The sequence below is a fragment of the Lutra lutra genome, chromosome 4 (assembly GCF_902655055.1).
Source record: "Lutra lutra chromosome 4, mLutLut1.2, whole genome shotgun sequence".
Lineage (NCBI taxonomy): Eukaryota > Metazoa > Chordata > Mammalia > Carnivora > Mustelidae > Lutra > Lutra lutra.
This window is the reverse complement of record NC_062281.1, coordinates 87,661,082-87,674,202: the sequence shown is the minus strand read 5'-3', so window position 1 is coordinate 87,674,202 and position 13,121 is coordinate 87,661,082. Positions and strand designations below refer to the sequence as shown.

Below are 13,121 nucleotides of genomic sequence, written 5' to 3'. Positions count from 1 at the left end.
CAGCTGCTCCAGGACAGCCCACAGTGGCTCCAGAACTGTGTGGGGAGACATTTGGATGGCCACCATCTGGCTCCAAAGAGCCTTGTGGCTTTGTCTCCGATCACCAATGTCCTCTGGGCCACTAGTAACTGTTTGGAAACCCTAGGAGGGTTCCATCTCCAACGCAAACCAGTGCCTGGCAACAGGAGCTGAAGGTAGTAGGGGTGGGGGAGGTGCACCTGAGTCTCCAAACCAAATCAGTGCCTGGCAACAGGAGCCAACAGTACTTGGGGTAGGGGAGGTGAACCACTATATTGTAGACCTGAAAAAAATACAACCCTTTATATCAATTTATTGGAATTAAAATTTTAAAAATTATAAAATAATTTTAAAAATCAAACTAGATATCAAAAGGAGAAAAATAACAGATATCCAAACACTTAGAAAGTAACATTCTAGATTATCAAAGGTAAAAGATAAAATCTCAATGCATTGAACTGAAGGAAATTGAAAATACAACATATTAAAATTTGTGGGACACAGCTCAATCAATGGATAGCAAAATTTATAGCACTCAATGCATACATTAGGAAGGAGGAGGAGCATCTGGGCGGCTCAGTCAGTTAGTCCAACTCTTGATTTTGACTCGGGTCATGATCAAACTCGGGCTTGTGAGACTGAACCTGCATTGTGCTGGTACTGCCCATGGAGGCTGCTTAATAATCTCTCTCTCTCTCTCTCTGCACCCCTTCCCTCTCTCTCTCTCTCTGTGTGTGTCTCTCTCTCTCCCTGTCTAAAAACAAAAGGAGTCTCAAAACAATAAGCTCTCAGCTTCAGAACCTAGAAAAAGAAGAGAAAATAAAACTAAAGAGTAAAACCAAAAGAATCCTTATACCCAATTTCAAGATCTATAGCTACAGTAATCAAAAGTGTGTGGTGTTGGTGAAGGGATAGACAAATGGAACAGAATCAAAATAGATAAGTGGAACAGGATCAAGGACCCAGAAAGAGAGCTACTACCAGTATGTCCAATGGGGTTTTGACAAAGGTAAAAAGCAGTTCAGTGGAGGAGTGACAGCGTTTTGAATAAATGGTGCTAGAGCAAGTGGACTTCCATAGGCAAAGAAGAAGAAGGAGGGGGTGGGGGGAGAAGGAGGTGGAGGAGGAGGAGGATGAGGGCCACAATCTATGTCTCATACCCTATACAAAACTTAACTCAGGGCGCCTGGGTGACTCTGCCGGTGAGGCAGCCAGCTCTTGATTTCGGCTCTTGTCATGCTCTCAGGGCCCCTGGACAAAGTCCGGCTCCAAGCTCACTGGGCAGTCTGCTTAAGGATGCTCTTTGCCCTTCTCCCTCCAACCCCCCCCCCCCCCCGCTCATGCGCATGCTCACTCTCTCAAAAAGAAAAAATGTGGGAGGCCGCAATAAGGCTTGAGACGAGGACCAAACCAGGCCCTGACTTGTGCCTCCTTTAAAGTCCGAATAACCTAACAAAAGGTTTAGGATGAGAAAAGTTGAGTAGCACTGAGAAAGGGTCTGTGCTATGTGTTGTGCGCTCGCCTATGTGACTTCCCATACGCTTGCTAAACAAATGAGAACAATTCGGTTGGGGTCAAAAGTCCGTTGCTGGTCCTTGCTGCCCTAGTACTGCCCATAAATTACTTTCAGGTTTGCTGTATTTATACTGGCATCAGCCATTTGGCGTCACGAGGAACTCGTGGTTGTTTAACTGGACACAAATGTAGTATCACTCTATATATGGCCTTAATGCTTTGAATAAACTTAGCACTGTTGGACATCCTCCTCAGTGCTCCTCCTGCCCCCTTCTCTTTGTGTCTTAACTTCTTTTCTTCATCCTCTTGCCCTCACGTTCCTGGTCGATTTGTTGCGCTGGCCGCGACAAGTGGCGCCCGAATAGGGACCTGAGAACATTTCAAGGGAGCACGCATAGACAGGTAAGTAGTTATCAAGATTAAGTAGTTATCAAGGTAAGAGGAGCCAGGTTGTCGGGTGACAGCAGGAGTAAAATAACATGGGGAAATCTCATTCTTTGGAACACGATCTTTTTGTTACTGCATTGCAGGCCCTTTTAAAGCAGAAGGGGTCTAAGGTCTCAAAGAAGGCCTTAGAGCAATTTTTTGGTGTGGTGTCCGATCTTTGTCCTTGGTTCCCTAAAGAAGGAATGGTAAATTTACAAATTTGGCGGAAAGTAGGGCAAGAAATTAAAAGTCAGTTGAGAATTAGAGGACCATGTGCTTGCCCTGAAGGAACCATGAAAGTTTGGGAAGATATTCGAGAGGCTTTAGATCCGCAACATTCTATAGAGTTAACCTGTATAGCTTCCCATGATTCTCTTTGTAATTTGGCCATAGATGAATCGGGGAATGAATATGAACATCTCGGTGTAGGTATTTCCCCTGAGTTAGTTGCTGGCCTCACCAATTCTCATTCCAATCCTTTTGATACTCCTGGAGATGGAGTGCCTCTGGACGATAGTAAAGAATTATTCCTTGCTTCTGCTCCTGTAGGCCCAAGCCATTCTGTTTGTCAGCCAGAGTATCCCCACTTTGGAAAAAATTTCGAGACTATTGGGGTTCAAACAACTTTTATGAGACATAGACAAATTCAGACTGAATCCCTTAAGATTTCAACCCCTAAGGACTCGAGTGTAGGATTTCCATTAATGCAGCATCCTCAATCTGGCATACCCTACAAAGATGGGGAGCCTATGCCTAAAAGTATGTTTCCCATAAGTCCACACTCAATCGTTTATCCAAAACAACTTCCCGAAGGAGCTGAACTGTCAAAAATCACGCCGCTACAGCAGACACTTTATGAAGCCCAACAAGCGGCAGAAGATACTTCTGCCTTTTCTGCTTACCCTGTGACACAACTGCCTGATGGCCGAAGGGCTTATAATACTGTAAATTTTAAAATGTTAAAAGAAATTAAAGCGGCCACTTCACAATATGGACCTACTGGTCCATACACCTTGTCCCTACTGGATAGCGTCGGTTTAGAAGTCTTGTGCCCTGGAGATTGGAAAGTCCTAGCACAGGCATGTTTGTCAGGGGGAGATTATCTTTTATGGAAAACAGAGTTCTTTGAAAGGGCTAATGAAATGGCTATGTATAACAGGAGAACTAATATTCCTATTTCCTACAAAATGTTAACAGGAGATGGGGTTTATGCTGAGGTACAAACACAAATTAATTATCCTGAAGTTGCCTATCAACAAATTTTGCAATGCGTCTTAAAGGCATGGAAGCATCTTCCTTCATCAGGAGTGCGAACTGAGGAATTGTCAAAAATTCGACAGGGCCCAGATGAACCTTATCAGGATTTTGTAGCTCAGCTCTTAAAGGCTCTTGGTAGAATTGTGGTAGATGGAGAAGCTGGAACTATTACTGTCAAACAATTGGCCTTTGAGAATGCTAACTCTGCCTGTCAAGCTGCTATTCGCCCATGGAAGAAATCAGGTACTTTAGAGGATTATATTCGCTTATGTGCTCAGATTGGATCATCCTATATCCAAGGGGTAACTTCAGGGGCTGCATTGAGGGGTATTTCTCCAATAGAAATGCAAAAATGCATGCTAACAAAGGGGCAATCACAGAAACGTCTTTGTTTTCAATGTGGACAACCTGGGCACTTTAAGGCTCAATGCCCACAATTGAGAGTAATTCCTTCAGAGACTAATAATGGGAGAAAGCCTGCTCCTGGTTCCTTATGCCCTCATTGTCAACGAGGATTTCATTGGGCAAATGAGTGTCACTCCCAAAAGGACAGATTTGGGAACCCTATTCAGGGAAACTGGAAGCGGGGCTCGCTGCAGCCCCAACAAACAATAGCAGCGATGATTCCTCAGTCACCCATGTCAGGGCCAATACCGCTGACCTCCCAGGCATCGACAAATTATATCGAGGTACCCCCTCCAGTGCAGGATTAGACTTGGCCCCGGATACACCTGTTTACATGGAAGCTGGGGAACCTCCCAAGGCTATTACAACCGGAATATGGGGACCATTACCTAAGGGACTTGGGGTTTATTATTAGGGAGATCTAGTTGGAAAATGAAAGGACTATCTGTCCATCCTGGGGTAATAGACGAAGATTATACAGAAGAAACTAAAATTATGGCCACTTTAAGAGAGGGAGTGCTCTCACTGCAAACTCAGATTCCTATTGCACAATTAATTACTATGCCACGACTGGAAACTAATAATCCAGGGGTAAAGGGCAAACACGTAACCGGAGGTTTTGGCTCTACTGATGTTTGTTGGGCTCATTTAATTTCTGCAGACAAACCTTATTTGACCCTATTCATTCAGGGTCGAGCCCTTTTTAGGATTAGTGGACACTGGAGCAGATGTTTCAGTAATCGCCTCCCAGCACTGGCCTAAAAACTGGCCTTTTGTAGACTCAGATACTTCGATTAGAGGTGTAGGACAAGCCTGTGCTCCTAAGTGCTGATTTTTTAAATTGGTCCACTGCGGAGGGTCATCAAGGAGTATGCCAACCGTTTGTGCTACAAATTGGTCTCAATTTATGGGGACGTGATGTTTTAACAGATATGGGTGTTTCTTTAACAACAGCTCCTATTCCCAGATCTAAACAGCACTCAGTTGCTATGGCCCTTATGGAAAAAATGGGATATATTCCAGATAAGGGCTTAGGAAAAAATTTACAGGGAAAACCCCAGCCGCTTCAGTAACAATCACAGCTTTCCAAAGCAGGGTTGGGTTTTCCTCAGGGCCACTGAACTTTCCTCATGCGCTGCCTATCGAATGGAAATCTGATAACCCTGTATGGGTGAATCAGTGGCCCTTGCCTTCAGAAAAACTGGCGGCAGCGGCTACCCTGACAGAAGAGCAGCTGCTTTTGGGTCATTTAAAGGAGTCCTGTAGCCCTTGGAATACTCCTATATTTGTGATAAAGAAAAAAATCAGGAAACTGGAGGTTATTACAGGATCTGAGAGCTGTAAATGCTACTATGAAACCTATGGGGGCCCTTCAGCCTGGTCTACCTACACCATCAGCTATTCTTCTTCAATATAAATTAATAATATTAGATTTAAAAAGATTGCTTTTTTTTACTATTCCTCTAGCCCCTCAGGATTGTGAACGGTTCACTTTTACTATTCCTAGTACTAATCATAAGGAGCCCGCTAAATGATATCAATGGCAAGTTTTGCCCCAGGGTATGGCTAACAGCCCCACCTTGTGTCAAGAATTTGTGTCTCGTGCAGTTGCCCCGTTTTGAGTACAATTCGAACCAATGGTTTATTGCATATATTACATGGATGATATTTTATTAGCAGCTGAAACAGAGGACATTTTACAGCGTCCTTTTGCTTTTTTAATTAATCAACTACAACAATATAATTTGATAATAGCCCCTGAAAAGCTACAAAAAATGGAACCGTTTGAATATTTGGGTTATATCATTGAGAATAAAAGAATTCACCCTCAAAAAATCTCTTCAAGAACACAATCTTTACGTACTTTAAATGATTTTCAAAAATTATTAGGAGATATTAACTGGATTAGGCCCTTTCTACATTTAACAGCTGATGATATGAAGCCTTTATTTGATATCCTAAAAGGAGACAGACAGTTCTCCTTCCTCTTCTCGAACTTTAACTGAAAACACTAAGGCAGCGTTGCAATTAGTCAATGATAAATTGTCACAGGCGCAACTTTGTCAATATGCTCCTACCACACCGATATACCTAATATTGTTAATGCCATCAAAATTACCCTTAGCAGTGATATGGCAAATTCAAGGGCCCCTGGAATGGATTCACTTAGCACTATACAAGCTACACATCATTACTGGGCAGATAGAATTATTAGCGCAACTGATTACTCGGGGCCGCCAGAGAATCATTCATATTACAGGTAAGGAGCCTGACTTTTTAATTTTACCAATGTTAACTGTTGGTCGTGTGCAGACATTATTCAAATTTAACCTTGATTGGCAGATAGCTCTTTCTAATTATCCAGGACAACTTTGATATCATTTACCGGCGGATAAGTTGTTACATTTCTTTTCTACTGTTTCTATCGTAATAAATGATCCCGTTCAGACAAGTCCCCTCGCTTCTGCTATTAACGTTTTTGTAGATGCTGATAAAGGAGGACATTGTGGCATTTATAAATCTTCTCATTCGGGTCATGAGTCTTTTCGAGCATTTTATGCCACTAAGTCTGTACAGAGAGCTGAATTAAAAGCAGTACATTTAGCCTTGGAGAAGTTTTCTGAACCATGTAACTTATACAGTGATAGACATTACGTGGCACATGCTATTCCGTTGTTACCAACTGCTTATATTCTTACTAACGATGAGGAACTTTTTCATCTTTTTACAAATATTCAATGTTTGCTGCAAAAAAGAGTTAATCCTATTTATATCGCTCATATTCGGGCACATACTAATTTACCTGGACCTTTAACTGAAGACAATGCTATTACAGATGCGTTAACTCACATACAATTGGTGTTAACCACTAAGTTTGAACAAGCCACTCAAAGTCATGCTCGTTTTCATCAAAATGAAGCCACTTTACGTAAACAATTTCGGATAACTAGAGAAGAAGCTCGACAAATAGTTAAGAGCTGCTCCACTTGCCCTATTCATCATCCCCAACCACCTTATGCTGTGAATCCTCGAGGCTTAATGCCTAATCACTTGTGGCAAATGGATGTAACTATTTTTCCCCCTTTTGGAAGACTTAAGTATCTCCATGTTTCTATTGATACCTTTTCTGGATTTTTACATGCTACGGCACACTCTGGGGAGTCCTTTACTGATGTTCAAAATCATTTGCTTTCAGCATTTGCCACTCTGGGCACCCCAAAAGCAATAAAGATGGATAATGGGACTGCCTATACATCCCAAGCTTTTCAAACCTTTTGTGCCATTTTCAACATAGCACACTCTACAGGCATCCCATATAATTCTCAGGGTCAAGCCATTGTCGAACGCGCAAATAGTACTCTTAAATCCTATCTTAAAAAATTAAAAAAAGGGGGAGATACTACAGGGAAAAGTAAAATATTCCCCACAGAGGCACTTAACTGTAACCCTATATGTTTTAATTTTTTTAAATGTGGATGATATCGGTCGGACAGCGGCTGAGCGCTTTTGGCATCCTGATTTTTCTCCACTTCCATATGCCCGGTGGAAAGATCGTTTGACCGAAGTATGGAAAGGTCCAGATCCAGTGCTCCGAAAGGGGCGAGGGTTTGTTTGTATTTTTCCACAGGATGAGGACACCCCACGCTGGATGCCAGAGAGATGGTGCCGAATCCTCGCGTCTCCAACAGAGGATGGCTCGCCTCATGTTGAATGGTCAGAACAGATGGAGAAGAAGATGTCTCCCCCTTTACAGCCGGAGGGAGGTTTCATGCAGAACTCTGGAAACTGGTTGCTGCCCTGGGACCAACGGGAGTGCAAATAGCCAGAAATGGTTATACTGCCACAAAAGACTTCAATCTGATTTTGCGGGCCTGTGTTCCTAGACCTTTTTTACTTCCAGTGGGCTTAGGATCAATAGTTCTCACCTCTTTCCAAGGGGGACATCTATTGTATAATATCCATTGTGACCATTGTGTGTTAACAAATTGTTGACCTGTGTCCTGCCTTTGTCAGGCACAGGTCCCATGATAGTGTTTGTAACTATGTAACTTCCATATATGTTATTACCTGTGGAAGTAGAAGGACCTTGGTATGCTAATTATGGTTATCAGTTTGCCCTTGAATTGCAGTTGCAGCTCAAACGAATCAAAGGTTTTCTGGGTCTATTGATAGCAGGAATAGCAGCACTAGTAACACTCATTCTGGTTGTTTACTGGACTCATTATATTACTTGCTTTTGTTTTAATAGGTTGCATCGTACAGATTCATACAGGACAGCAACGATTACATGCGCAAGCACAAATTCATATGCTTGACTTATTTAAAAAGGAAGGGGGAGATGTGGGAGGCCGCAATAAGGCTTGAGACGAGGACCAAACCAGGCCCTGACTTGTGCCTCCTTTAAAGTCCGAATAACCTAACAAAAGGTTTAGGACGGGAAAAGTTGAGTAGCACTGAGAAAGGGTCTGTGCTATGTGTTGTGCGCTCGCCTACGTGACTTCCCACACGCTTGCTAAACAAATGAGAACAATTCGGTTGGGGTCAAAAGTTCGTTGCTGGTCCTTGCTGCCCTAGTACAGCCCATAAATTACTTTCAGGTTTGCTGTATTTGTACTGGCATCAGCCATTTGGCGTCACGAGGAACTCGTGGTTGTTTAACTAGACACAGAAGTAATATCACTATATATATGGCCTTAATGCTTTGAATAAACTTAGCACTGTTAGACATCCTCCACGGTGCTCCTCCTGTCCCCATCTCTTTGTCTCTTAACTTCTTCTCACCATCCTCTTACCCTGACGTTCCTGGTCGATTTGTCGCGCTGGCCGCGACAAAAAAAAAAAAAAAATTTAAATATTAACTCAAAATTAATCACCACCTAACATGTAAAATGATAAATCTTATAGAGAAAAAATGGGAAAACATTTCCAGAATGTAAAGCTAGGTAAAGAATCCTCCGATTGGACATCAAATCATTTTCCATAAAGGAAATGTTGATTAATTGGAAATTATCCAACAATCAGAATTGTAAGTCTGTACTGTGTGAAAGACCTTGTTAAAGAGACCCAAAAGACAAGCTACAAACTGGGAGAAAATATGTGCAAACCACATACCTGATGAAGGACTCCTGTCTGAAGTATAGAAACTCAAAAGTTGACCCCCAAATAAGCAAGCTATCCAGTTCGGAAAAAAAAAAAAGGGGCAAAAGACCTAAACACTTTACTAAAGAGTATACAGATGGAAATCACATAAAAAGGTGCCATTGGGGCAATTCAAATGAAAACTCCAATGAGCTCTCACTCACTGCACACCTATCACAATGATTCAAAACAAATGCACCGGAGAGGGAGAGAGAGACCCCACTACCAAATGCAAGGCAGGATGTGGAATGACTGGATCACTCCTGCATCGCTGCTGGGAATGGAAGATGATAGAGCTAACTCTTGAAAACAGTTAACAGTTTCTTTTCTTTTTCAAAGCCTTGATTGAAATTCCAGTTAACATGCAGTGTCATATCAATTTCGGGTGCCCAGTATAGTGACTCAACCCTTCCACACAGTTTCTTTGAAAGCTCGACTTGCAACCACCATATGACCCAGTCATTGCACTCTTGGCATTTATCTTAGAGAAATCAAAACTTACGTTTGCTCAAAAACTTGTACATGAATGTATCTGTGTCCTTATGGAAGCAGTGGGGCTGCCAAGGGGGTAAAAGTGACTGGAGTGGTTTGATACTGACACTTGACAGGCTTGTAAGAGATGCTCTCATCTTGCTTCTTTGAAGGCCCCTTCCCACTAATGGTGGTCCTGGGGACAAGGAGAAAAGGAATGTCAACGATTTCAATAAGTTTCAACCTGCCAAGCATTAGAACACGATCTCTTCTACACTACTAATTCATTCTCTTATTAATCCTCAGTCTCCCAAAGCAGACAGGAGGCGTCTGGTCCAAGAGGGGTTCCAGGCAGTGTCCCTTCCACATGCCATCTCCCCTCTAGCCCAGAATTCCAATGACCAGGTCCCAGGCTTGCAACTCATCTAATTGCTGTGCCTTCTCTAGGGGCACCAGGGAACTTCGGGCCTCTTTCTCTGCCTTCTAGGAGGCTGTACGGGGCTGGGTCTAGTGCTCTCAGCCGACAAGTACCACAATGCCAGGTGTCTCCTCCTGCATTTGCCAACATATTGGCACCGGAGGATCAGGTGAGGTGACGTCCTCTTGGAGAGATACATGGCGAACAGAATCGAGGTCCTCTGTCTTACATTGTTTATCCTAATCTCTCAGTAGTTTCTACCATCTCTTGATTTCCCAGCCCAGGAGATGGGGGTGGGTCAGAAGCCAAACATTTGGCTTCACACTTCTGTCTTTCTTGAATGATTTCCCCAAACCAAAGGTCCAAAAACAACATTGATGACCTGATATGGTTTCTGTGGGCCAGCCATCCAGGTGCAACTAGCCAGGTACCTGTGGCTCAGGATCTCTCACAAGGCTGCAGTCAAGATGTCATCTGGATCTTCAGTCATCTCCAGGCTTGTTGGGGGAAAATCTGCTTTTGTGCTCACTCAGGTGGCTGTTAGCAGCCAAAGGTCCTCCATTTCTGTAAGCAAAAAATATTCATTCCTTGCCACATGGGCCTCTCCATAATACAGCCCACAAGGAGCAGCTGGCTTCCCTGGGAACAGATGAGGGAGGGAGGGAGGGAGGGTAAGCCCAAGAGGAGACAGGTCGTTTTGTAAACTAACCTCAGAAGTGACATCCTATCACTTTTGCCATATTCTGTCCTTTAGAAGTGAGTCAGTAGTTCCTGACTCTAATCAAGAGGTAGGGGCGCCTGGGTGGCTCAGTGGGTTAAAGCCGCTGCCTTCGGCTCGGGTCATGATCCCAGGGTCCTGGGATCGAGCCCCGCATCGGGCTCTCTGCTCAGCAGGGAGCCTGCTTCCCTTCCTCTCTCTCTCTGCCTGCCTCTCTGCCTACTTGTGATCTCTGTCTGTCAAATAAATAAATAAAAATCTTAAAAAAAAAAAAAAGTCCATTTCTAATCAAGAGGTAGAATATGTAACACAAAACGATGTGTGCCAAAGATGGGAATCGTTGGAGACCCTTAAAGGCTGCCCTCCATACTTTGGTGCGACCTTCCCTCAACTAGCCTCCACTACAATCTTTGCATCCTTACTATGACGTGAACTAGGAGAACATTTTTTTATCAAGCCTTTCTGGGATCCTTACAGTAGCTTGCCTAGAAGTTCCTTGCACAAGGGTGCCTGTGTGGCTCTATCAGTTCAGCGTCTGACTCTTGATTTCCGTTCAGGCCGTGATCACATGATCAGTGATATCCAGCCCAACATCTGGTTCTGCACTTGAGTGGGAAGCCTGTCTAGGAATCTCTCTCTCTCTGCCCTTCCCCAGCTTGCATGCGTGAGTGCCTTCTCCCTTTCTCTCTCTCTCAAAAAAAAGAAGTAAAAGTAGTAGTAGTAGTAGTAGAAGTTATTTGCACAGCAGTTGAAATTAGACAACCCTGGTTTGGAATGGGAGCTCTAAAATTCACTCGCTGTGCAATCTTGGGGCAAGTTGTTGCCCCTCTCTGAACCTCAGTATTATATGACACACTGGGTTATCGGGAAAATTAAGTGATCAATAAAATACACTTCAAACGCTTAATTGCTTGGCACCCAATCCCTTAATAAAATCAATTCTCAGTAGCAGTAGTATCAGCAATTTGATATTTTTACTTGTTTTTTTATTTTATGCTTAACATTGAAAAATACTCTCTCACACTAAGAGAGCTATAGGGAATATGTAACATCATTTAAATAATGGGGTGGATCTCAAGTAGAAGGAGCAATGGGTATGGCTTAAGGGGTAAGCACAGGAGCTTTTGTGCTCTGGTTGTGAGTTCTGTTGGCTGCTGGGAAAGGAAATCAGACCCGCAGGGGACCCGAGAACTTGGAGTCTGGCCAGTGTACCCTTGCTCCCTTCTTGGGCTTCTGGGGTTTCAGGGGAGCTTTTGGCCCTTGAGGGTACTTGGAGGCTTTGCCCGGAACAGCAGGAGCAGACGCAGGAGGCCCCCCGGAGACAGGCTGGAGCTTGGGCCCAGAGTTGGCCAGCTTCTGCCTGAGGCAATGGTTTTCTGCCTGGAGCCTTTGGAACTCCCTCTGCCCACAGAACAGCCTTCTGGCTCGCTCACTTCTGTTCTCCACCAGGAGGCGCTCCCAGTCATGCAAGGAGGAGATTTTCAGCCATTCTGGGTGCAGGTCCTGGGCCATGTTCCTGTAGAGGACTAAGTTCCAGTGGGCAGCATCCGCCTTCCTGTGCACCTTGGCAAGTTCCTTCTTCACTTGCAGGCAGCGTGCCTTCTCCTCCATCCTCTTCCTCTCCAGGTGTTTGATGTGCTCTTCGCACAGCTTAGACTCTGCCTGGAGCTTCAGGCGCAACTTCTGAATCTCACTTTCCAGGAGGGTGTTTTGAAGGTGAAAAGATACTTGCTCCACTAGGTGGACTGTTTTGTTTATTGTGAGCTCTTCATTCCTCTGACTTGCCTTCTTCAGTGCCCTGGGTGGCTGTCCTTTGTTCACGGGACTCCCGCCTGAGGGCACAGGGTCAGTGGAGGAGGAGCCAGTCTCCACCTTCCTCCTTGAGCCCCCACCTTCCAGCTCTAGCAGCTCTAGCAGATGCATCATCTTCAGTAGGATCTGGCTGAGGGTGTGGTGTTGGCTCTGGCCCTCACTGGTGGTCTGACTCCGCACTCCTCCATCGGGAAGCTCTGGCCTGCCTGCCTCCCCTGACTCTTCCTGCACTGTCTGTCCACAGCTGCCAATGTGTTGAACCAGCGGGTTTGCACTTCCCTGCAGAGCCGGGCTGTCCTTGAAGCCTTCTGGTATTTTCCTTGCAGGGTTTCTCCATCTTCCTGGGCTGCTCCAGAGATGGGATTTTCATCAGCAGCTGGTGAGGGCTCTTCAACAGCCTTTCTCTAACTCCCTTAGCAGTTGCCTAGCGTTTTCCATGGAAAAATACCTGGCATCTTGATTCAGGGCAGCCAGAGCAAGAATCTGTTACGGGAGAGGACTGGCCTTCTGCTCAGATGATGCGATGGCTCCACAGGCTGGTGCGTCCGGTTCGGTCTTCTCCGTGCCTTTTCCAGATACTTCATTCTGGGCACAATGCCCCTTTCTTCTTCTTAAGCTGAGTCCACTCTTTACTATGAACAACACCACTGCAGTGCACACCAGGATCTACCAGCGAAACCCAGAGACTCGTGGCATCACGAGTACACATGTTCGTATATCACCAACCCAGCAGCCCACAGCTGCTCCAGGACAGCCCACAGCAGCTCCAGAACTGTGTAGGGAGACATTTGGATGGCCACCAGCTGGCTCCAAATAGCCTTGTGGCATTGTCTCTGATCACTAGTGTCCTCTGGGCCACTAGTAACTGCTTGGCACCCCTACGAGGGTTCCGTCTCCAACGCAAACCGGTGCCTGCCAACAGGAACGGACATTACTTGGAGT

General features: G+C 44.7%; 1 long non-coding RNA gene across 1 annotated transcript; it reads right to left on the bottom strand.

The window, feature by feature from the left end:
- Nucleotides 1–6,275: 6,275 nt before the first annotated feature.
- On the bottom strand, nt 6,276–13,121 carry LOC125096888 (uncharacterized). The gene is made up of 3 exons (XR_007126428.1): nt 12,885–13,121; nt 12,680–12,683; nt 6,276–6,286 (listed from the first exon to the last, which is right to left on the bottom strand). It is a non-coding gene; the product is annotated as an uncharacterized LOC125096888 (long non-coding RNA).